Source organism: Leptonychotes weddellii, chromosome 9 (genome assembly GCF_054177405.1).
Source record: "Leptonychotes weddellii isolate Sample4059 chromosome 9, ASM5417740v2, whole genome shotgun sequence".
Classification (NCBI taxonomy): domain Eukaryota; kingdom Metazoa; phylum Chordata; class Mammalia; order Carnivora; family Phocidae; genus Leptonychotes; species Leptonychotes weddellii.
Genome location: NC_138377.1, coordinates 89,652,839 through 89,679,490, shown reverse-complemented (window position 1 = coordinate 89,679,490; position 26,652 = coordinate 89,652,839).

Here is a 26,652-nt window from a genome sequence, read left to right as displayed (position 1 = left end):
CATAGCCCCTCGGCTGAGGTGCTACTTGAGGGCAGTATGTCAAGGCGCCAATGGAGAATTCAAGTAATCCACACCATCAGTATCCCCCAAGTTTGCCTTCTAAAGAGACCACCAGGCTAAAAGTCAGGAAATGCAGGTTCTTTCATTGGCACTTGCACTAAAGCTCATACCCCATGGACACACCTGGGGGGCACTGACAAAGCACGCAGACGATCTTGTCCTGTTATTTGTTTGTCAACCAGTATCAAACTTGACTGATTCTTCTGTTCCATAAGTTGTTTAGGTGCTTTGAGGTCATGCAGACCTAGCTTAAATTACAAGGCATGCACCCTTTTTACTCCTCTTCATACATTTCCTCACCTGGGACGTGTTGATGGTGCTGGTGAATCTTCATAATACCTGCCACCTCCCTTCCACCTGGGGACCCTAGGAGGATTAATTAGATAGCATCTATAATATACTTTGCACTCCTTGGAGAAAGATTCTACATAAAAGCAAAGTATTATTATTTCTAAGAGGGATGATACTTATTAGCTCCTTGTAGGATCATTAAGCAAATAGATTATGCTTCCCTTTAGAGAAATTATCTCTCAGTTTCCTAATTCTTACATCTTACAGTCTACAGAACTGAATATACACTCTAAAAGGGCAGGGGGCGGGGCGGGTTGGTTGGTGAAAGAGAAGGGGGTGGATGTCTAACCATAACTCGAGCCGAGCCGTTGTTTAAAGACTTTGTCACCAAAGAAAGTAGACAGTACCTATCCCCCTCCCTCTGATTTTATAAAATGACCCTGTCTGCTTTATAACAATTACATAATAACGATGGCTCCGTCTCTCTAAGTTTGTTTGTTTTATGGCCTTATGAGCCTACAGTTGTTGAATCCTTTGATTAAATCTCATTATAGTCAAGTAGCTGTTCAGGAATCACAGGTTAATCACAGCACACACACTCGTGGTGATATTTCACAAATGGCCAACGTAAGTTATGAGTGGAAAATTTTAATCTAAACTCTGGTCCACAGAGATTTCGGGGAAAACTCAAACCAGTATTTATCTTATATTCGCCCCATTTTCCAGATTGTGTCAAAATTCCTCATTTGGCACTTACGAGAAGCCCGTTCTCCCAATGAAAGCCGTCCGGCGTGCCCTGCGTTTTGGCTAACTCACTACACTGAGCCGCAAACTGCCTCAGTTGCCTCACCGTGTCGGTAGGGAACCTCTCACTTTCTGTTTTCCTTTTAACCTTTTTCTTTCTTTCTTTCTTTCTTTTTTTTTGCTGGCACAAAAGTGCCATGTGAAGAATGATCCTCTTGCTGGGGGGAAGCCAACCAAAACACAAAGCAAAAACTGAAACCTTGAGCCCCTTTCGTGAGTTTTGAGTGAATTGGAGAGGAGAAGACCCAGAGCAAGGGTGTGTGGTGCTTGAGCAGCGCGGCCAGCCCCCGCAGTCACGTGTGGGAGCTCGTGCGAATCAGATTGTCATCCACTAAACTCATTCACAGGAAAATGTCATGTGGGTCGGCGGGGAGAGCCATGTGGTGTCGCGTGCACGCTCCTTCACCATCCCGACAAACAGGAGTCGGGGGTGTTCAGGGTGGAAAGCTTGAAGCCCAGCGGGGAGAATAGCCGAAGGTCACCGCCGTCGGAGCCGAATCGGTGGCCCACGAGGCCCGATGTCCGTGTCTCTGCTACAGCCCTCTGTGGATTAGCGCCCCTCCGACCTAGATCATGCATCCGAGGTGCCCACCGCTGGAGCGCTGTCTCCTCGTTCTCGCCCCTGCATTCTTGGTCATCCTTTTCAAGCGTTTCTCTCTTCCATTTTATTTGTTTCATTTTTATGAGAAGGGTTCCGCTCCTCTGAGGGATTTCAACAAAAACCGGTCAACTTCGGGGGGCGGCAGGGGCAGGGAGAAAGGAGAAGACGGGACACTTGGCTGCAGAGAGCCCTGGTGGTGGTTTTTATTCTTCGCATCTCGGGCTCCTCTGCGCCACCCTCTGAGAGTGCCCCACCCTCAGCAACTTCGGGGAGCCGCCCAGGCAGTGTGACAACACGGTTTGTGGGCTGTGTTTGCTTCTAGGATGGGTGTGATGAAAGCCTGGTGGCAACACCCTGCTTTACTCCTAACCACGCGCTGATGGCGGCCCCTCCCACCACTCCTCTCCAACCTGAAACCGGGGAAAAGTACCAGAAAGGACCCAACATGTAAGCACTTAAAAAACAAACAAACAAAACCTTAGTTTTATATCTTGTCTGTTCAAGTTTGGAGTCCCGCATCTTTGTCACCGCTGTGTCGCCTAAAAGTAAAGAGGTAAAATTCCTTGAGGGAAATGAGGCCTCTTAAAGCCCATCTCATTGGAATTGACCTGTGTTTTCTTAAGAGCTTTTAACAAATTAGCAAAACCAAGTCTATTGTACTGTTCCCTCTATAAAAGTAAAACGATAGTCATTATAAAAAATCTGGAAAAGATGTAAAAGCAGAAAGGAGGGAAAATACTACAAGAAAATATTTTCTTGTAGACGTTCTTCCTTTTTTCCTTTGTTCTATCCTGTTCTTTTCTCTTCTCCTCTTTCTTTCTTTCTTTCACTCAAATTCTTCTGATATCCCCAACGCCATGTTTCCAGGCTCACATATGTGGTATTTGGAAATATGCTGCTTTAATCAAAGCACAGGGCTGTATAAGGATGAAATTAAATGACCGCTTAGCACTCCTCCAGCACCTCCTCCATTCACACTGGCCAGAGAGGATATGTGATGTGAGCTGCCATCCTCTCTGTCCCTGAAGCAACTAGAAAAAATGTTAGGATGGCATCAACCTAATTGCCCTTAAGCAGATGAAGCCTCCTAGTTCTCCTGGTAAAACCTGCTGGTGACTGTCCTTATCTGCCTCCCCCACCCCCCACCCCCCAGCCACTGTTGATTAATTGCGAATTTGCATGCTTCGAGACAGAGAGGTGAACACTTGTGCCTCTCTGGGGTTCTCTGTGCATTCTGTGTTCATTGAGGAAAATGGAGCCAAGTGGGAAAGTGGCCAGCAATGCAACTGGCTTTCAGATGCATGTTTCTGTAACACATCTTAGTGCTGTATTTGTCAATGGACTTAGGGCCTCAGAGAACTTTCCAAGGTGAAAACCTAACATTGCTTCCACGGACATTGAGGGTAAAGCCCTTAACCCTGCGACTTAATGAGAACAAAATTAAGTGCTTCTTTAAGCAGCTTAGATTTATCTTGTCAATATAAGTGACGGGAGGTTTCTTTGTGTGCTTTAGAAAAGAGATTGTGTGTGTGTGTGTATGTGTGTGTGTGTGTTAATCTAAAGCATCATCTCTTTGCTTCATTATGTCACCATCCACACTGTTCCTTTATGATAGACAGGGTTCATCTATTCCCCTGCTCTAAACTTAATTACTTTGCAATTAATTCTTTGTTGAAAATAGCAAGGCTCCTAAACTTGGAACATCTCATTGTGAGAAAGGCTGTTTATGGATAGAGGTCAAGAGGACGAATTGGAATATTCCGCAGCACTGCCACAGATATTTTGAATGAAAATGGCAAGAGAGAAAAGGCCCATTCCAAACAAAGTTGCCACAGGAGGTGAGGGCTTCCTCCCAAACAGAGTTAAGAATTTCAAACATAGCACCATAGAAAACTCTCATTCCAATAATCTGCATGAACTAACATTTTTTTATGATCTACTGTATGGCAGCCACTTGCACATGCATTGAGTTAATCCTTATAAAAATCTTCCCAGCTAGGTAATATTCATCCTCTCTTATAAATGATGTAATTTCTTAAGATGACACAAATAATGTAACACAGATAACTCCCTAATGTTCGTCCTGCGTGGCCACTGCTGAGTGGTTTGCAAACATAAGATCACTGAGTCCATTATGCCAGTTTTACAGATGAGAAAACTGAGGCTTTGAGAAGGCGAGGTGGCTTGCCCGGTGTTCCACCGCTGCTAAGTGCTGACCCCAGCCTCGGACTCAATCGTCTGCCTGTGCTCTCAGCTATAATCCTACGCTCCCTCCCTCACACAGCCCTCATCCTTATCCTCCACTGACTTGGGAAGACAGGCTTTCAGGGAGTGTCCTGCATGTCAGTTGGTAGAGAAGGGACTCAGAGGAAATGACAGAAGTGTGAACCTGACGAGAGGTTATGGTTATGGTTATTCTGGGGCCCATGAGCAGTCCGAGACTGAAGTGGTCCCTGCTAACCTCTCAGCCCTTCAGGCGACTCGCCGGATTTCGGAGGTCAGTGGTGAGCACGTTAGTGTTACAGATGGAGGAGGACACCATCTTTCTGTCATACGGAAGTGGGTACATAAGGACAAGATGAGGAAAAATCAGAGCCCACCGAGTCAGGGTCATGTGCAACAGTGGAGGGTCTGGGCACTGCCAGAGTTTTGCATGGAGTAATAGATAAATATCGTTGAGTGAGTGAATGAATGAATTCTCACACTTGTAAGGGCAGAGGAGAAGCAGTGCATTGGTGAGTTCTAAAAATTTTGCCCACTTTACCAAATGTAGAGAAACTGAATCTCAGATTAGAAGTTTCTCTTTGAGACCCTGTGAGTCAATAAGATCTGCTCACCTCCTCTGTGGAAGTTCCACTAACTTCTTCAGACCCTGGTGGTTCCTGTCTCAGCCTCTCTTTAGAAACTTAACATATGAAGCATGAAGCATTATATTATGTGATATGAGACTTATAGGAAGACAAGGCACTCACATAGAGCTGCATGTTACTTGCAGGCATTCACTGATTTTTTTCCTTTTATTATTTTTTTTATTGAGGTATAGTTGACAGAAGGCATTCACTTTTGATTCATTAAGTATTCAAAAGATATATTCTAAGGAGCTACTGTGTGCTAGGCATAAGGGCAGGAGCTTAGGATTCAGAAATAAAAGGTATTGTCCCTGTACTTAATTGGAAAGAGTGATGTTTTATATCTGTGGGAGGGAGGATGGTGGCAATAGAGTGTGCGTGGGGCATGGGTATAGACAGATAAGCAAACAAAAATAACGCAGCACGATAGCTATGAAAATGGTAAGCACGGAGAACAGAAGGCAACTCCAGGGGGAATTTAGAAAAGGTGCTTCTCCCTGGAGGTGAATGCAGACGGCACCTGGGCTCAGCAACTGGTGAAGGAAATACGTCCCCGCGCATCCCACACTACTTCCCTTGAGCTGTGACCAAGCTGCACAATAGACCACAGGCAGGATTGAGGGTGCACTGGGGAGAGACAACCAGCATCGCCAGGGTGTGATGATGAAGTGAAGACTGTACTGAGTCTGGAAAGTTTAATGGGAATTAGCCCAAGAAAGCAAAAAGGAATAGCATTCCTGTAGAGAAAACAAGACCAAAAAGCTCAGAGGTCTTTAAGAACATGGAGCATGTGGGGAGCTGTAAAGGCTGAGAAACCAGGTGCCGTTCTTCATTAAAGAACTTCCTTGATGCCTCAAATACAGCACTGTATTGGAAAAACACTTATGGCAAATGAAATACATTGAAAAGATACCTGACTTTTTTCCTTGCTTTGTTTTCTTGCTGTTCTTTTCCCCAGACTAAGTAGAGGATGACTAGATTATACTCAGTTTCCACATCCTTAAGGAGTGAGTTGAAAGTATCCCTTGGATTCCTGTTCTCTGTGAGTGGAATGAAAGATTTCCCTTAAGCATCATCACATTGATTCTGCTTCTTCCAATTTCTGCAAAGCTAAAGAACTCTGGGATTGGGGCTATGGTCAGACAGGACCAAGGTCAACCACCCCTCTCCCCTTCTCTTACAGCGGGCTTTACCTTCCCTTAAGGAATGCATTGCTGCTGAAAATTGTGTTCTGTAATACGTCTTTGCTGGCAATTGCCCTGGCAAAAGAGAGTAATGAGGAAGGGTTGTTATATTTTAGACGCTTTTGAATAGAGTGGTAAATTGTTATTCAAATCCCACATGATGGCCAGTGTGCACATTATTCTTCCCATGCTCTAGTTTTTTCATAAAATTCGTGCTTCCCCTGTCCATCCACCTCCTCCCACCTCGAACCCCTGTTTCTCCTAATGAGCACAATTCCCATATCTGGGCAGGTCAGCCTCTCTGCAAGGTCCTTCCAGTCTCTTTGACTTCCCCGGCTTTCCTCCTGGACAAAAAGCAAATCAGCTAGCAAAATTGCACCAGGAATATCACATCATGTCCTATGTGTGTACTTTGTGTGAAGTCGGTGAATGGAGCCCTCTTAGCTTCTGGAATATAATGCTATTCTAAACCAATTTGGGTAAATAGCACACAGAGCTTTATTTATAGAATCAGCCTTATTTGGAAAACTATTAAGTATTAAAATGTCACCATAATTTTCACTGAGTCAATAGTAAATATACTAAAGATAAAAGTGAAACTTTCAATGATGCCAGTGATCTGTTAAAGAAAGTGTTAAGCATTATGCTTCACTACATAATCCCCATTTTACATAGAAATCAGGAAACATGCCCAGGTTTCAGCAAAAACAAATTTAAGAAACGGATGCTCCAAATCTTAATGTTGCCCTCATTTTCTAAAGAAGGAGTGAGTCGACTCAAATTCTATACATAAAATTTGGGGGCTAAAATTTGGCTCAAACCTTTTGATGTTCCTGATTTTTCTTTTCTTACATGACAGACACAGGGACATACCTCACTTGGGAGAAGAACAAAGACATGAGACAGTTTGTATATTGTTTGGACTCAAATCACAAGAGTGGAATAATTTATCTATTAAGTAAGCTAAAGAAAGATAAAGAAAAATATATCTAGATGAATTCATTTGAATTTTTAAATTAAATATGAAAAATAAAATCATAAAAATATTTTTTAATTTTTTTATTCGTGTATAGTTGATACACAGTGTTACATTAGTTTCAGTGATTCAGCAACTCTGTACATGATGCTGTGCTCACAAGTGTAGCTCCCATCTGTCACCAGACAACACTCTTACAACATCACAGACTCTATTCCCTATGCTGTGCCTTTTATTCTCATAACTTATTTATTCCATAACTATAAGCCTGTATCTCCCACTCCCTTTCACCCATTTTTCCCATCCCTCCAGCCTCCTTCCCTCTGGCAACCATCAGTGTTTTTTCTGTATTTATAGGTCTGATTCTTTTTGTTTTTTTACTTGTTTTGTTTTTTAGATTCCACATATAAATGAAATCCTATGGTATCTGTCTTTCTCAGACTTATTTCACTTAGCATAATACCCTCTAGTTCCAACCATGTTGTTGCAAATGGTAAGATCTCATTTCTTTTATGGCTGCATAATATTCGTGTGTGTGTGTACCATATCTTCTTTATCCAGTCATCCATCTGTGGACACTCTGGTTACCTTTATATCTTGGCTATTATAAATAATGCTGCAATAAACATAGGGGTGCTTGTATCTTTTGAAATTATTGTTTTGTTTCTTTAGGTAGATACCCAGCAGTGGAATTATTGGATGATATGGTATTTCTATTTTTAATTTTTTGAGGAACCTCCATACTTTTTTCCACAGTGACAATACTAACTTGCATTCCCACCAGCAGTGCACAAGGTTCCTTTTTCTCCATGTCCTCACCAACACTTGTTATTTCTTGTCTTGATTTTAGCCATTCTGACAGTATATGGTGATATTGCATTGTGTTTTTGATTTGCATTTCCCTGGTGATTAGTGATGTTGGGCATCTTTTCATGTGTCTGTTGGCCATCTGTATGTCTTTTTTGGAAAAATGTCTCTACAGGTCCTCTGCCCTCATAAAAATAATTTTTAAAAATATAGGTGAATATGTTTTTGAAATAGACAAAGTCTTTATAGGCATACAAGCCAAGGCAGAAAACATAATGAAAGGTTAGATCCCACCCCTTTAAATAAAACATTTTTTAATTTGCACATGTGGATAAAGCCTACACAAAATTTAGAAAGAAAATAGCAACATACAATTACATAATTATTAGAAATTGGTAAGTAAAAGACTAATACCACATACAAAAATGAGCAGAGATATGAACAGGCAATTAACAAAAGAGGAAATACAAAAGTCAGCAAACTTAGATAAAACAATCTCAAAAGTAAACAAAGATACATAAATTAAAAGATGGTACCTTTGAGTCAACTAAGTATCAAGGGTTATTTTTCAGGATAATGTTCACGTTGGTGAGGATGTATACTACAGCAGGAGTTATAAATTGATAAACTCTATAGGTCACGGGGTTAATGATATATATTAAAATCTTTTTAAAAGTTAAACTTTCGAGAATGTATTTTTTAAATAAAATACGGAATGTCAACAGAGATACATAACAAGGATATTTATGGTAGAATTATTTTTAATAACCAAAAAAAAAGGAAATGCTAAAAGGGCTATAATTATCAGTATGTGGTGGAATTCGTGGGAATTTTAACTCTCATAAAACTCATCTCCATGTTCTACAGTAAATATGTATTACTTTCATTTTTTTTAAGTACTGATGTATCTTTCTTAAGAAAGATATTGGGGGGCGCCTGGGTGGCTCAGTCAGTTAAGCATTGGATTCTTGATTTAGGCTCAGGTCATGATCTCAGGGTCCTGAGATCAAGCCTCGCAGTGTGCACGTGGAGCCTGCTTAAAATTCTCTTTCTCCCCCTCCCTCTGCCCCTCCCCCTGCTCTGGGAAGGAAGGGAGGGAGGGAGGGAGAGGGGGAGGAAGGAAGGAAGGAAGGAAGGAAGGAAGGAAGGAAGGAAGGAAGGAAGGAAGGAAGGGAGGGAGGGAGGGAGGAAGGAAGGAAGAAAGAAGGGGAGGAAGATACTGGAACGCTTTCACAGTGGCCTATCAAATAGGGGGCCAGCGGTGGGAATGGTTGGCCCTGAGGGAAGGAATATTTTATCACTGACATTGCTTAGGGTTGTCAGCCCATGGTAATAATCAGAAGCAAACCAGCCTTTTATGAGGTTTTTCATTGTTTTTAAAACATTCCCTGCACGCTGGGCAACTGCTCCTCCATCATTCTCCCCTCCTTGACTCAAGATTGTGGCTGCTGACACTTCTGGAAAGAAAGAGGAAGGGGAGACACCTTAACTTCAGCATCTAGTATGTAAAAATCACTTGCAATTGGCACTTACACCAGTTTCTACAATAAAATACATAATCACTTCATGACTACAAACACCGAAATGTTTTTCCAGCTTACCTAGGTGATCCTACTTCAGGAGTGGAGTGGCATCATTTTCACTTTGAAGGCTTTTATATTCTGCGTGTGTGTGGAATCCCACAGGAGCCTCGTTTGTCCTCTCACACAGGAACTTCACAAGTGAGAGTCGCTGGCTGACTGAGCGGTGTAACTCCGTGTTTCTATCCCGGAGGAACCGTGAATAAGATACCATATAATATGAATAGATATCCCCCTAGGCACCCTATAAATTTATTATAAAGCACTGGATTTTGCAATAACAAAAAATAACTTATGAAATTTGAGGAAAGTCTAAAAATGAGAAATTCATGTCTCTCCAGGGTCACACCAGACCACAGATTCTACTAACAGGCCTGATTTCATTAACACAGGAGCAGGCCTTACTTTATCCCGAGCAGGCAGAAATACTTCAGTATGGGGCTCTGAAGTTTCCAGTGTTTGGGCCAGAAAGTAGACATAAGTCAACCCACTTTTCTGGAAGGAAATAGCAAATGTGGATAGCTCTGTAGGTTGAGGCAATAAGAGCGGCTGGTTAGATGAAGCTTTGTTTGCTTTTAACATCCACTTTGTAAAAGATCTTTAGAAAGATAAGATTTGGGATTATCGGACTGTACTTGGAAGATTGGGGTGAGGGAGGCCTCATTCGGGCAGCTGTGTGGGGCGTATAGCATCTAACTTGGGCTTGTGGTTTTTGGAAAAAAACAATATGTTGGGGTTTATGTAGCTCTTTAAATGTTTATTATCCGCCGCCCCCCCCCCCAGCTTGGCATTTAGTTATCTTTTAAGGAAGTCATGAGCAAAGCTAAAAGTCACAATATGGAAATTACTCAAAATCCTACGAAAAACGATCCGTACCAATTGGAGTTGTTTTTAGTTCAAGAGAGCTGAAAAATCTCTCCGCGTTTATTGTGCCAGACAGTGAAGAGTGATGGCAAGACCACGTAAAGCCTCCTTCAAAAGTCAGCCCCTCGTTTTTTTTGCTCCGGTTAAAAACCCTTTCGAGTCTCAGGAAACGGGTTCTGTCTTTCAGTTGCCCACCCTAAATGCAGGTACTATTTATCTATTATATCAGTTTAATGAGAGGACCATCTCACGCTCATTAAGCTGATTTGAAAAATGATCAGAAGAATCGTGACTGTGTCCTTGGAGAATATAAATGCCTCCAAGGCTGTATCCATTTTAGGAAAACCAGGTCTTCTACCTTTGCTCTCGCTTCACCTCAGCATTTTCTTCCACAGCAGAAATAATGCATTTAGTCATTTTGGAACAACAGTTTAATACATTAATGATTGCAGGTGCTGTTCCTAGAATTTTGGCTCTGCAAATGTGATGTGGTGAGTGAGTCGAAGGCAGCCAGCGAGGGTCGTGTAAAAAGTGAGGATTTTATGAAGCCAGGGTACACTGCAGTGTAAGGAGAAGCATGCCACATAATTAAAATAGACAGGGAATATATGCTATGTAGACTGTCCAAGGCATGTGTGGTGGGTGGTGGGCTGGGCGAAGGGAAGGGGCGTTAAAAAGATAGGAAATCAGAGACATGCGGGCCTCCTGTTCCGTGGCCTCTGGAATTAAGGAGCTGTTATATAATCCAGGCAAGCAGCTTGAGGGGATTTGGCTAATAGTTCACTTAATTTTTCTGCAATGTCCTTTTTTTTTTTTTTTTTTCCTGTAAGTCAGCCTGAGTGGAAAGTGAACTCTCGTCAATGAATCGAATGGCGGGAGGGGCCGGCTGGGAGGACTGATTCCCCCTGGATCCTATACACATTACTCCATTCCTTGGCCGTACTTCGAGTGCAGGTTAAATGAATTGTTCCCATTAGCGGGCTGATAGGACAGCTCCTTTAGATGAAGGAGACTCTGTACGTAGAATGTCACCGAGAGGAAAAGGTGGCCCTCATAGGAAAGTTGACACTTGTGGCAGTATTTTACTGTCATTGTTAAAAGTAGATAAAATGATGACTTACAGTAAGGCTCCGAGTTTCAGCATAATATATAATCATAATAAGACGTCTGTCAGCTTGGAAGTGATGTTAGAATTCTCTGCAGCTCCCCGGTTTATCTGAGGCATTGGTGGTCGTGGAAGAAATGCCTGGTGCCAAACTTGCCAGCTGAGGCCGATTGGCTCTGACGCGGATGGTCCTGACACAGTCACGGTCACTCCGATTAGTCACTTCTGCCTTCATTTGCTGAAACTAAAATCCCGGAAGTTTACTTGTTTTATCTGTGTATCTTCTGTAGCAATATTTAAAGCACTCTTCAGTAAGTGACAAGTATGACTATGACGGGGGGGGAAAACATTAAAAATCAGGAGGATGTTGAGGTGGCTGAAAGGTTCCTGATGTCTGAGCTCAAAGCTCTCTGACCTTTCCCATATTGGCATCAGGGAGATGGCTTGTCTTATTTGTTCTGTTACCTTGGAAGCTGAAGCACAGCTTTCTTCTGTGCAAAGACAGAGTAACAGAATCTGTGGTCTTCATCATATAGTAGTTGTAGGAACTATCTGGAATATGTAAATCATGTATAAGGATCATTTAAAATGCAAAAAAAAAAAAAAAAATACCCATAAGGGAAAAAAAGACATCTGTAGGGGAAAATATATAAGCAGGAAGTGGGGAAGAGGTCCCTGTCCCATGCATTTCTTCATGGACATAGGCACCTGAAAAAAGTCAACAGGGCCTCAAGTGACCGAGGGTGGAAAGAGAATGTGCTCAGAGTTGGGCTGAATTAACATAAGCTTGCATTTTTTTTCAATGCCCCCCCCCCAAAACATTTCTTGTTCTTGAAGCTCATGGATGTGATGAACAATATCTGGGCTTCGTGAGGGAGCAGAGGTGACTGCTAGGAATGTGGATTAGGGCTCATGCAACATGGATGGCCGGATGGAATTTGGGTCCCCAGTTGAGACTCTGCCTGATACTCATACTCACCATGAGTACAGGGATCACTGCTATCTCGTTGGCCATCCCCATCACCTAACATAGTGCTTGACAATGTGGGACAAGGAGAGAACAAACATACAGACAACCAGGGGCACCATAGCTGGCAAGTCTGAATTTTCATACTTGAACAAATTCCACTTTGAGCTGAAAAATTAAGATTATTCATACATTGTTCGTTAGTGAGATATTCAAAGAGTTTCAAGCTATCCTTTGACTCTGGGACTAAATTAGTGACAGCTTTGAAATTAGAGGTAACTAAAGCTACCTCAACTGGATATGGGTTGATTTCCAAATTCATATGGGCATTGGGAGTGCTGTTTTTAATGTTGTGTGAGTGAAAGCCAGAGGGTGGAAGACATAGCTGTGTGTGACAGAGTTTGGATAATATACTATCATAGGGAGTCTATTCTCTCACTGCGGTAGTTAGGAGTGTCCTCAAGGCTTGGGCGAGGCTTCTCTAGTCTCTGGTTCAGGAGGTAGACCAGAGGGACATTTGTACAACTGTACACCATCTAAACACTGGTTTACCAAATCCAAACTGCACAGAATGAGAAAGGACACCAGACTGTAAAGCCAGAAGAGCCTGTTAGTAAAAAAAAAGTTATCGCTGGTGGAAGGGAGGGGAGACTACAGGCAACTCTTTGACCCAGGATATACACGTTTGTCTCTGATGCTTTTTGCTGGATGCCTTTGGCTCTTGGTGTGGCCACAGGAGGAGCACTTAAAGGATTTGGCCAGAGAAAGAAATAACTACAGTGACCTCTGAAAACGCCCCATGACTGAGCTTTGGCCCCCAGCTCCGTCATACAAGAGCCACTTGATCTTCAGCATGCTCCTCCACCCTTCTGGCACTCCGTTTCCTCACTGAGAAGTGATTCGGCAGTATCTTCACTACTTACCTCACAGAGATGAGGACATCAGAAAGGTGGGTTGAAAATATGCAGCAACTGTACGACAGTGACTATGTTGTTACAATGGCAAACTGCAAGTTGACCTTGGATAATCTTCAAGGGAGTTTGAAAATGTCAGACTCAAAAAACAACAACAACAACACCCTGTTGGGGAAATGCTACATCTTGTTTGAATGAAGATCAGATTGCTAGTCTGAATGATGAACTGAAAGTACCTGCAAAGGGACTGAATAACCATCTGCCTTCAAATAACCACCGAAGAAAGTAGCCAGGATTTCTCGGGTTCTTGTTTGGAATCATTAACCAAGGAACCTCTGATTCATATAGGTTTCTGTGTAGTAGAAGTGGCCCGCTTTTAAGGAGGGCTGCTATTATATGCCACTGATGGGACTTTCATCCAACCCACAAAACATGGGCTGCTGAGAACAAAGGGAACCATGCAGAAGATTGTCAAGAGGGTAGACTCATCGAAGTATAGTAAGAAGATGGCAGAGAGCCAGGGCAGGGGAAGGTGGAATTCGAAGTCAGGTCTTCTGATTTATTTTCTACTGTGTGCTCCCTTCACATGGCCATAACAAATTCCAGTACTTTCTCATTAACCAATGAGGTTATGTTCCTAAAATGTATCAGAGTTGACAGAACCACCATTGGCAAGATTAAGACCCCATTGAAAACAAGACTTTAAGGAGGAGGGATAAAAGCTATTAAATGTTTCTTTTTATAAATAAAATAAATGGCTAGGTAAATAAAATACATATTCTGAAGGTATCTGGTCTCCAAAGCATTCAAACCTGCTCTAGGGAGAAACACTTTCTTCAGCAGCTGGGGGAGCTATGACTGCGGCCTATTCACATGCTCGGGGAAAATCTCTCACACGCTTTACGTGAGGGAGACTGGGCCTCTTTTTAAAGTTTTCCAGCCAGTAAGGGCCTTTTATTATGAAAATTTCAAACATACACACAAAGAGAGGCAACGGCCCAGTGAGCTCTTGTATACCAAACACCCAGATTGAACACTTAATCAAGATTTTGTGCCCGGTGCTTCATCTATCCCTTTTTGCTTTGCTGAAGCATTTTAAAGCAGATTGCAGACATTGTATCATTTCATTCCTACATGTTTCAGATTTCAGTCTGTGCTAAATGCCTGATGCACTCACATTCTCCCCTGTGTTCTTTTCAAGGCTGCTCAGAAAGGTTTTGAGATGGTTATTTTGTTTTGTCTTCTGGACCTGCTATGGAGCATAAACTGGTTTTCCCTTTCTGCACTAACTCCCACAGACATGATCTGGACCAAACGGTCCAAAGGAGTATGATCGAGAAATGATGCTGCATTACTCTATTGAAGAATGACCCAAACTTACATATTAAATAATAATAATAATCCAGGGATTTCATCTGCGGTATACAAATATAGAACAGAGCTATCTTAAAAAATAAAAATAAAAATCCTGACTTTTATTTTTAAATCACTTTGAATAGAAGGGAGATGGCTAAACCCAAGTTAACCTCTAAGCTGTTGTTTCTAAGAACCCTGAATACCAAAATTGTTTCCAAAACTGCTTTCTCAGTCTCAGAAACGGGACAGTTAAACTATTCTGAATTGCCATAGGACAAGTCACGCAAGCTCTTCTTCTTGCTATAACATACGGTTAAGTGGGAATTTTTCTGTCGGTTCTTTATTATCCCAGAGCCAATATGAGATTAGCTTTACAAGTTGGGTTATAACCTTTACAGCTTCTGTGTTGGGGATCCGTTAACAAGATCATAAAGATCTTTCTAACAGATGAGGCCTTTGTGCCCTGTGTTCAGCTGTGGTAATGACCAAATTGATTTTATCAGAAGTGTTTAAGAGCGCCATTTTAACTTTTCTATTGATTGCCTGACCTCAGCTTTAGGCCCTGGGGTTCGTATGTGTTCTCTCCCCCTCTCTCTTTGTATGTAGCTTTCCAGTTTCTCTTCACCCATGCAAACCTTTCCTTCTGTGCCCCCAGACCATCTCATTTAGCCCCTGCCTCACCATTTCTGTTCTCCTATGTTGTCCATACATTTCCAGAGGACTAGGCTTTGAGGGCACAATTGGTAAACTAGACATGTGGCTTTGGGGAGCCATCTTTATTCATTCATTTGACAGAGTTTCTTGAGCTCCTACTATGTGCCAGGCACCGTTGTCAGCATTCAAAAATACAATGATAATCCAGGAACATGAAGTCCGTGCCTTTAAGATTTGACATTACTGGAAAGGCATACAACGGCTATTTAATAGAATGTCAGAGGGAGGGAAACACTGTTATGAAGAGTAAAGCAAAATGGAGAATAACGTGGGAACACAAGTCTAGATAAGCTGGTAGGGAGCATTCCACCTTAGAGATCTGAGTGGCTGTGAGGAAGGCCTGGGGAGATGTAGAGGAAAATTGAACCAGGCAGAGGGAATTCCAAGCAGAAAGGATTCCAAGCCAGAGCAAACTTAGAGCTTTAGAGAAAATTCAAGAAGGTCCATGTAGAAGAGCAAGAGAGACGAGGCAGAGAGAAGAGGACATGAGGTGGAGAACCAGGGAGGCTTGTGGAGAACCTCATGAGCCATGGAAGGAACTTGAGCACTAACTGATTAACAGTTCAAAAAGTTGCTCTGGCCTGGAGGAGGCTTGTAAATGATGCTGGCGAAACCTCCTTGGGTCCAGCTGAGATGTCTTGTACGATAACAGGAAGACTTGAATGTACCAGGCCCCGGAGCCGACAGAGCTGAGTGCTGCTCTCTGCTCTGCCTCTTACTGGTTGGCTGACTTGGAACCAGTCACCTAGTCCCTCTCAGGCCCAGTTTTCTGTCCTTTTCCAGGGAGAGATACAATTTCTTGTCTCTTCCAGATCTAACATTTGGTGATTCTAAGCTATAAACTATAGTTGTTTCTTAACCTTATGTATTTGTTAGGATAATAACAGAGACCCAAGAACACAGTGGCTCATATGAGGTAGAAGTTTGCTTCTTTCTCCTGTGGTGTTTGACCCAGTAGAAACTGCCAGGGAAGCAAGCAGGCTTACGAGTTCTAGGGTCCTGTCTCCAAAGGTGCAGTCCTCACTGTTGGAGCAGGGTCATGGCCTCATCCAAGTTCCAGTCCATGAGAAGAGAGACACAGGATATCCCAGGCAAGCAATTTCCTCTTAAGTGACACGGAATTTCCACACACCCTTTCTGCTCACATTTCTTAGTGAGAACCTAGTCTTATGTCTCTACCCAGCCCCAAGGGACTCTGGGAAATGTAGTCTCTAATTGGGCTGCTGTGTGCCCACCAAAAAGGTGCGTGCTGTGGAAGAATGGGAGAATGGATTTGGAGGGGCAGCAAGAAGACTGCCACACCGTATTTTTGAAAGATCCCAGAGTATTGTCAAGATACCATAAACTCATAAAATTTCCTAGACCTTTGTAATCAATTTCCTAGGGCTCCTGTAACAAAATGCCACAAATTAGTGGCTTAAAACAACAAAAATGTATTCTCTCACAGTTCTGGATGCTAAAAGTCCAAAACCAAGGTGTCAGCAGGGCCATGCTCCCTCTGAAGGCTCTAGAGAAGAATTTCTGGAAGCCTCTCTCCTAACTTCCAGTAGTTTCTGGCCATCCTTGGCATTCCTTGGCTTATCGCCGCATGACTCCAATTTCTGCCTCCATCTTGACATGACCTTCTCTGTGTATATTCTGTGTCTCTGTATCCCAGTCTCCTTCTTCTTTCTCTTATAAAGACAGCAGCATTCTTACCTCTATCCTATAGAAATTTAAACTACGACTCAGGTGAAGTAACTTGCCTAAAGAGAAATGATTCCAGCGATGGTCACTTAGTGACGGTGATGAAGTCAGGCGTGCAGCCTGGGTCTGCCTGTCTCCAAAACCCTGCTCTTCACATTTCATGGCAATAAGTCCCAGAGACTTCTCAGGGGATAATGACAAAAGGACTCACTCTTGCCTTGAGGGGTTTGTGATCAGTCTCTGAGGCTGCACCTGCTCCATAGAGATCTCCACAAACCCATGGTGCAGATACCTTGTAGTCATCGGCATAAACTGAGCTTCTATCTGGTAGCTAAAGGATCATTGTTTTCCCAGGAGTCAAGAGTCACCCAACATCAGCGTCTAGGTTTCTCAATGATTCTGTGACATTATATAAAACACACTGAACTAAACAAGGCTTATTTTTCAGACCTTTTTCAGCACATGGGTTAGTGGTTTGATTACTATTTTGTCCAGTACCCTCAGACTGTCCATCACCATGAAGCCTTCCCGAAAGATGCCAGCTATGTCATGGAGCTTATACTTCAGACTCAGAAAGAGTTGCCTGGAAAGTATAATGCAGTTAGGAGTTGCCATAGGAAACCAGGTTTCCTAATGGTCACAAAGAGATGATGTTGGAATAATAAGGAAAAAAAACAAAATTAACATTTCCATTCATTATTTCATTTTATCCTCACAGTGACCCTGGGAGGTGGGTATTTTAGCTTTTCTTTCTTAGTCTTAGAATGTTATTTACACAGTTTTATTATAGAAAATTTCGAAAGTAGAGACCAAGAAATGAAAAAAATCATCTGGAATTCCTCCACTCAGAGGTAACCACTCTCATTAATTTGGTGCATATTTTTTAGTCTTTTTTTCTATATAGTTTTATTATTTTATTTTTTCTTCTTTTCACAGAAATGGAGTCATTCTGTACTTTGGGGGTTTGAGGGTTTTTTTGTTTGTTTGTTTGTTTCTCTGAAGACAGCTAGAACGTCTTGCAATGCAATTAAGCTTTCATTAGTTACTGATGGCAGAGTATTTCATTACATAGATATACCATGGTTTATTTAACTCATCCTCTATACTACTGACATTTGGGTGGTTCCTCCCTAACCTTTTGCTGTTGGCAACAATGCTACCATGAAAACCCTGTGTACATCCATAATTACTTCTTAAAGCCTACATTTCTAGCGGTCAAATTACCAGGTGGAAGAAGAAAAGATTTTTTTCCCCTTCTTTAAGAGATGAGGAAACTAAGATTCAGAGAGATTAAGTATCTAGGCCAAATTCACACATCTGGCAAGTGACTGAGCTAAGACTGGAATCGAAGCTTCCCGACTCTAAATCTCATATGGGAAAAGAGTTTATTCATCTGATCTAGTAATTTTCGTACTCGATAAATTCTGTGAATGCAAAGGAAATACCTTGGTGACTACTTTCTTTTCTTGAGTTATCACCTGGCAGCAGCCAATCCAGACAAAACTGCTTAAAATTCTGTCATCAGAGGAGAGGCTACAAAATACATATTTAATTGGAGTTTTCATCTTTTTTCTTTCAAGATGATTAATGTTGGCATTTTTAGAAATCTTTTACAGATCTTTAAATAGTATCCTATATGTTCAGCAATAGTTGAAGACACCTCTCCACTAAAAATAAAGATCAATATTTATTTGATATCCCGTTGGACCCTGTGGCTTTTTTTTAAGATTTATTTATTTATTTTGGAGAGAGAGAGTGCGTGCTGCGGGAGGGGCAGAGGGAGAGGGGAAGCAGACTCCCTGCTGAGTGGGGAGCCTGACATGGGGCTTTGGGGCTCAATCTCATGACCCTGAGATCACAACCTGAGCCCAAACCAAGAGTCGGATACTTAACCAACTGAGCCACGCAGGCTCCCTGGCACCTGGATCCTGTGGCTGTTAGTGTTCACCCTGATTCTGACAGTAGAGCTCATATCCTCAAAATTTAGAACCAAATTCCCATTGTTTGCACTTCAGATTCCCTCTCCTCTCTAGGTGATTTGAGACCTGAGTGAACTCATGGAATTGTCTCCTATTTTGTATACCCCTGGTCTACCCATGCTTGTGCCAATGGGAGCAGATTTTGGTTTTGAGGTGGCTGCAGACTAGGTGAGATTTCTTCAGTCATCACTTGCCTTGACCTGATACTCTCCATGAGGTATGATTTAGGTTGTCTACACAAGGGCAGAATATGTGAAAAGCGTCTGTCGTTCCTGACTTGCTTTGGGGCCACAACTCTATAATCTTCAGGTCATCCTCCTCCAACCAGTTCTGGTAGCTTTGAGTTTGGCGATTGCAACTATAGCCATGTGTTTGACAGCATCCAGGCAAGTCACCTACGGACAGTTCAAGTCCATATTAGTGGCAAAGATAAACAATTTCAATAAATTTCAGAGGTGCAGAAGGTAAAGCACGTCCTGGAAAAGCATGGTGAGAGCTGTTGACTTTTACCTGAACTGAATTATTCACTTGTGAAACTACTCAATTCCAGAAGGCTAAGCTGAAAGTGTTGATGGTTGTCAGTTCACATCTCTGCTCAGAGCTCCAAGAGCAGATTTAAGTCAACTGAGTAATATTTAATGGGTAGCTCCATTTTCAGTATAGAGACTTGATAAAAGGAAATCAATTTGAAAGAACAAGCATTCTTGTCATTCTTACTGTCCTTTAGTGCTAATCATGCATTTGGCACCAGCAAGTCAGAAGAGGAGAAATTACCTCCTTAGGTATGGACTTTTCATAATGCATTAGATAGTAATCTCTAAGGGACAAGATGGATGTTTCCCAAATAAGTTTCGTCTCAAAATTTCGTTCTAGGATAGACTGATGGTGTCTTTATGGTGCTTTTGCTGAGGGACTGGGAATGAGATTTTGTTCTTGGTACTGTTTTGTCAAAGATAAAGGCAGGGCTTGAGAGCGGGTATAGCTCTGGCCTGCCTGCCTAAAATTAGAAGATATTTCTGGGCACAAATGTCAGGAAATATGACCTAGAGATGGAAGGCAATCACACACACACACAATTGTTTTAATTCAAAAAACAGAAGAAAAAAAAATCCTCTTATCAATGTCCATTCTATTTTTCACACTAAAACGGAGATTTTTTTCATGTTGCATAAAGCACCTTGATTGGTAAAAGAGCTGAAATATTATTACCGAAGGAACTCAACCTAGGCTCAAATCAACACAAAAGAAAGCTCACATTAAAGTATTATTTATCTTCATAATTAGTATTTCTAAATGATTTTTAAAGGCTTTTTATGCAATTACAAAATGTTTGATTGTCGTAACATTGCTAATGCTTTGATGCCTTCCGAGTGTTGTCCTTGGTCCCTGCAACCCTGGCACATAATTTATTTCTCTTTTGAGTGAACTCTAAGCATTAGTGTCCATTAAGAATTTTTGAAACAAAGTCCAGAGATTACTTGGAGCACTTTCAGTAATATGTACTGATTATCATTAATAGCTCTTTTGTCCTAGACAAGGACATTGTTTTGTAACATCACTCTGTTTGGTGAGGCCGCATTCGGGCTGTGTTCCTGCTCTTCCTCCTGCATAGATTCTCTCCTGACTGCTTATGGAATGGAGCAAGCTCATAGGACAGCTCAGGATTGGGGGAGGGAGGGCATAGGGCCAACACAAAGTGATAGTTTTTTTCTTTATGAAACAGTTGTTAGCCATTCAAAAACAAGAACAAAACCCCTAAACGCTGGGCTTTGTTTCTTAGCTAGTGTTCATTCACTGCATATAAATTGCTCTTTTAACTACAAGCTTCTTACAATGAGGAAGTCAAAAAGTAGAGGAGGGAGCAAGCAGACCCAGCAGCTTGCAACCTTTGCACTATGCTCGTGGATAATATGGCAGGAAGGAGGTTAACTGTTCCAGATTTTATTTGGAAAGTTCTGCCTGAGCTCTCAAACACTCATTTGCCAGATTCTACATCTTTTTAATGAGCTCATTGCCCTGTTGTGTATGCCTGTGTCCACCTAGGGGATAGCTCTCTTTTTGTCCAGTGCTAAGTGTCTGCTAATAGAAATGTCTTGAGTAGGAAAGAGGCACTCTGCTACATGCCCCAGGTGAATTCTCTCACTGAAACCTTATTATAAACCCAGCACTGAGAATTTTGCCCCTACTTCATGGGTAAGAAAATGGAGACTTAGCAGTTAGGCCATTGGCCCAAGACCTCGCAGCTTAAATAATGGGCATCTTACTTAACTCGTTCACCTTGTGAAGAGGGAGAATAAATCCTGTGAAAGCCTTCAGATCTGGAGCCTCCTTTTCTAGAAATCAAACTGAGAGTTAATGTGTGGGTCTAGTGTAGATGCATGAGTTGGCCAGTTAAAGATTTTGTTAATTATCATTTAGCACATCTCCTCCTCCCTGCCACACAAAGTCACTTGAAATACGGAAACATTGACGTGTTGTTCTGGTTTTTTTTTTTTAGATTTAATTATTTATTTGAGAGAGAGAAAGCACAAACAGGGAGGAGAGGGAGAGGGAGAGGGGGAAGCAGAGCCCCCGCTGAGCAAGGAGCCCAATTCGGGACTCGATCCCAGGACCCTGGGATCATGACCTGAGCCGAAGGCAGACGCTTAACCGACTGAGCCACCCAGGAGCCCCAAGAAACGTTAACATATTTAAAAACAAAAGGAAGAAGAAAAGAAAACTTCACTGCATCTCATTTTAGGTATCCTTTGTTGTGTTTGTTTTTGTTTTTTTTGTATTCTAACACAGAGCTTATCCTCGTGGAAAATATCTGGATCTCAACAACTGTTCTGTTGTATGAAAGAGAATAAGAGAAGGCACACAGGCTGAATAATGGCAAAGTGGTAAAGGCACACCTCTGTAGTTAGGGTCTTGTCTAGAACGCAGGGCCTCCGGAAATGCTAGCTTAGTGATTGGGACGTCTGCGGAGGAGGAAAGTTGCCATTTCTTTTTTTTTTTTTTTTTTAAGATTTTATTTACTTATTTGACACACAGAGAGACAGCTAGAGAGGGAACACAAGCAGGGAGAGTGGGAGAGGGAGAAGCAGGCTTCCCGCAGAGCAGGGAGCCCGATGCGGGGCTCGATCCCAGGACCCTGGGATCATGACCTGAGCTGAAAGCAGACGCTTAACTGACTGAGCCACCCAGGCGCCCTGAAAGTTGCCATTTCTTACCCAAAAAAAAAAAAAAGTTAAACTAAACTTGGTCCCCAGACAATTGCCTAGAAACCAAGAGACAGTAAGAAGTCCATCAAGGAAGTTAATTGGTCCAAGATTTGGCACTAATTGGAAATATCAGATTACAATCCTAAAGTGCTCTGCTCTGTGATAGCTATAACTCTGAAACGACTGATAACCGTGACAGTGATAAATTTGTGGTATTTTCATGACATTTCCTATGCTTTACTTTGAAGCATGGTCGGCTAAATAGAATAAGAGGCACTCTTGCTAGATTAGAAGCCCTCCTTTGAGTAGAGGATTTGTGGAGATTTTTCCTCTTAATTTTAAGGGTATTAATTGACAATTTAAAACTGATGTTCTGGTATTAAATTAGAAATTACTCTTAAAGCGTCACTTGGAAGTGTTTCTCTTCTCTTTTCTCCTCTTTTTCTCCTCTCTCTCTCTCTCTCTCTCTCTCTCTATATATATATATGATCTGGGTGAAATATAAGGAGTCTTGCAACTTTATCAAAAGGTACCATTTTTCTCTAGCCCAGATAATTTTAAAATATCACCCAAAAGAAGTGTAGCTTTTACTTATATAACCTTTTGTGGGTATTGCCTTCTTTCTTCTTTGGTTTTTAAAGGCAAAAAGAAAAAAGTTTCAGGGGGTTACCTTTGATTGTGAGCTACATTAGATTTTGTACAGTGAGAAATAGATCTGGCAGCCTGTTGCTTAAAAAGAGGAGGTTTGGTCTGATAGCTAGAAAGCAGGGCAAGGAGCCCTTGATCAATAAACTAGAAGGGAAATTAAGAAATCATGCAGTTCAACCATCTCATTCTACAGATGAGAAAACTAAGGCCCAGAGAAGTTAAGTGACTTGCCCAAATCAACCAGTGAGTTCACTGTTGGCTCAGGTCACTGAGCCCCGACGCCTCCCCATCACTCTCCCACAGCTCCCTGCCGTCACAGTCTCTGCAGAGAGCATTACTCTGCTTGGTGGCCTGTTTGCAAATCTCAGTGAAAGGATCTTGGTGTTCTTCCCAGTCACTTGGAAGTGAATCAAAACCTTCACAACAGCTGGACTCAGTTTGACACCCTTTGGTGGTGGTGATCAAAGTCCCTTGCCCGTGCTCAACAGCAGCCTAGCTAGCCCACTTGCCAATGAGCAAGTGTCTTCCCTGGATTTCAGAGAGTAAAGACTCCAGTGGAGTTCAGGGTCTAGAACAGCACACACTTTTAGGAACTTGGTTGTCTGTCTCATGCTCCAACAACTAGGAATTTTCAAGTCAGAGCACTTGGTCTGAAAACCAGAGTCCTAGGCCCTACATCAGCGTGAAGCCCAGGGACATCAGGAGTAGCTATGACGTAGCTTTCGGTAGAACATTCTAATTCAGCCTTTGTTAAAATAAGACTGTGCATGTTGCCTGCCCTTTTAACGTTTCACACTTCCCAGTTTGGAAAGCTCTTTACACATCCTGATTTCATTTTAATTTTCACAGGAGACTTTTGAGTATTATCATATTATATACAATTATAAATTCCAGGCCCAGAGAAGTTAAGTCACTTGCCTAAGGCCTCTCAGCCAAGAGTCAGGAAAGCGTATGGGCCACGAATGAAAGCCCAAGTCAGCCTGACTCCAAATTCAGCTATCTTGCGCTGCCTTTAAAAAGTATATTCTTTTCTACTCCTGGGTAGAATTAGAACTGTTTGCCCCTACTAAATACTCATGATAATTTATCTTTAGAAAACTGGTTCTCCAACAAGTCATTATTCAGAGCTTCTGCTCCTGGCGCTGCTGGTAACATTAGCTTTGGATGTGCTAAGGATGACAATGGGCAGTGCATGACTGCTGTGGTCTCATGAAGGAGGCGCTTTCTGGCGGGAAAGACAGGAAGCTTACAACCTCTGAGGGACTGAGAAGAAAGAAGGGAAGACCCACCCCACCCCCAATGAAGGGTGAAGAAATGGCTGCTGGTTGCAAACTAGGGCACACAGGCTTCTCTGTCTGAGGACCGCATTCACCCAAGCCCTGGGGAGGCTCCCTGGTTGGGATAAGACAGGGGACAGGTTTAAATTATTTACTGACTGCTGAGTGATGTGGTCCTGGGAGTAAATCTTTTTTTGAATATTTACTCTTTTCAGAGGCACTATCTATACCAGTGTTTTTAAATATGAGCCATGGATGTGCTTCCAAAAGGATATTAACTTTCCACAGAAAGCTTTTTACTGTGCTAATTAAACTTTCCTGAGCTTCAGTTGACCCATCTGTGAAATGAAGATCTTTCTTTCTTTTCTTTCTTCTTTCTTTCTTCTTTTTCTTTCTTTCTTTCTTTTTTAATTTTTTTTTAGAGAGAGAGAGCAGGGGGCTGCGTAGGAAGGGACAGAGAGAGAGGGAGATAAAGAATCTGAAGCAGGCTCCATGCCCAGCACGGAGACTGACGTTGGATTCAATCTCACAATCCTGGGATTATGACCTGAGCCGAAATCATGAGTCGGACGCTTAACCAACTCAGCCACCCAGGTGCCACTTTTTTTGTTGTTGCTTTGTTTTTTGTCTTTTGCTTTTTTTTTTTTTTTAACACTACTATGGAGTCAGTTACTATGAAGTACCAGAGCTTCTATAGAAAAAGGAGTGACACAAATTCAAGACCTTAGTTTGATCACAAATGTTACTTTTCAGGAGAGGAGGAAGAAGGGGATTCCAAATAAACTTTCTGATCGTTCCATTAAATTTGTCTTTTGTGTGTTCATGTTGTTTTTGTTTGTTTGCTTTTTTGGGGTAATAGAATTTTGTCTTCATAATGGCTATGAAGTAAAAACAGTAATTAAATATGCATAGTCCTGTCTCCATAATTAGAAATAATGCATTTTTTATTAAAAAAATATTGCTTTCAGGAGAGGGATGTGTTTTTTAAGCCTTTCTCCATAAAAATGTGCTATTAATTTATTTTATATTCTTCACTGTATACAATAGATATAGTTTACATTTTATTTGTATGGGTTAGGGTTGCCAGATAAAATACAGGATGCTCAGTTAAATTTGAATTTCGGATACACAGCAGAGTAGTAGCTGAACTTCAAATTTAACTGGCATCCCGCATTTCATCTGCTAAATCTGGCCACTTTTATGTGGGTATATCCCCCAGTTGTTTGTATCGATCCCTGAGTGGCCGCTGACCGAAACTGGGGGACTAGATTGGCACTGATGCTGGCTGGGGTCGTGCTTGCTCCTGGAGACAGACGTGAGTGGTTTTAGCTCTGTGCTACTGTGATCTCAAAGATCAGGCAGCTTTCCTGGAAAGATTTTCAGAATCTATTATCAGTGTAATCATCATGAAAATATTTGATGAGAACACTGCCTCACGCTGTATAATAAATTTAAGTAGAAAAGTCAAAGCAGTGGTATTTTCATCAGGGCTTTGGATGTCAGGAGAAAATAGTTCCACACTCAGCGAATATAGATAGGTCTGTTTTGGGCTGTGTTAAATCCAATTGTGTGGAGGTTCTGAATAATCAGGAGTGACAGCATAAGCACTTTCTCTTCAAAGTGATTTTACAGAAAGCATTATTTCCTAAGGAAAGTACACATATAGCCCTCATAATGCTGAAAGAGCACTAATGTATCAATTTATTGGTGCTGGTGTCATGAGCTGGAGTTGCGAATTGTATTCGGATTTTAAACTTTACTCACAGTTGCTGTTGGGGGAAGCTCCCTTCCCATGATAAAGCTTATTTCAAAAAAATTCTAGAACATTTTTTGTAGTTCCCGTGTGAGAGAGCCTTCAAGGCTCTTTGCAAAAGGTTCTAACTTCACTTTGAGAAGCCAACTCAAACATGATGAAAAACAATAGTTTAGTTTTCCTCAATAAAAAGGGGGGGAAAAAAAGAATTTGAGTTGGGCTATGTAATTTCAGCTTCCCTAAATAAGCCCTTTGGAAAGTTGTGGGGGGGAGCAAGTGTGTGATTTTGGTCTTGGCACACAACTTTGGAATTAACTTTTTCTTTTTTTTTTTTTATGTCTACCATGGATTTTCATAACGGATTTCTTCCCTGTACGATTTGTTCCATAGCTAAGTAATGGGTCTGATGTGGGTGCCAAATTTTTCAACAACTTTTCAACAACTACTTTCCAGAGGAGGGTTAAATAGTTCTCTTAATAACTTGAAAGAAAAAAATTTCAAGGTTTACCACAGTTCTTAGTCACAGGCTAAATGTTTTCAAGAGTTGTATTACTTTGAGCCTATTTAGTCTCAAGAATATCCCCTAAGAAGAACAGAGCATAAAGAGTTCAAAATGGAGTCCTTCTGAAACAGAGATAACACTGTTAACACTGGAGTGTGTGTTCGTGTTATCCTTCTGTGGTCTTATGTGCCGAATCTTGCTTAGTCCCATTCATCTGTCACCTGCTCTCCGTAAATCATCTTGGAAGCAGCAAGGGTGCTGACTCATGAATCCCTCGTGTTTTTGTGCAGCGTGTGTTCATTTTGGTACCATCCGCAGAGAAGTAACAGCCATACCCCTTCTGACTTTAATGAGTATGGACAGATAGGTACATTTTGTGGATGTTCTTTCCTTCACCATAAAAAGTTATGCCTTATGTGAGCAGGCAGTCATTTTCCATAAAAAGTTAACCCAGAATCAATGGCCATAGCAAATTAATTGCTCTGTTGCTCAACTCACTCTTGTCTGAGTAGGTTGGCATCACTCTCTTGTG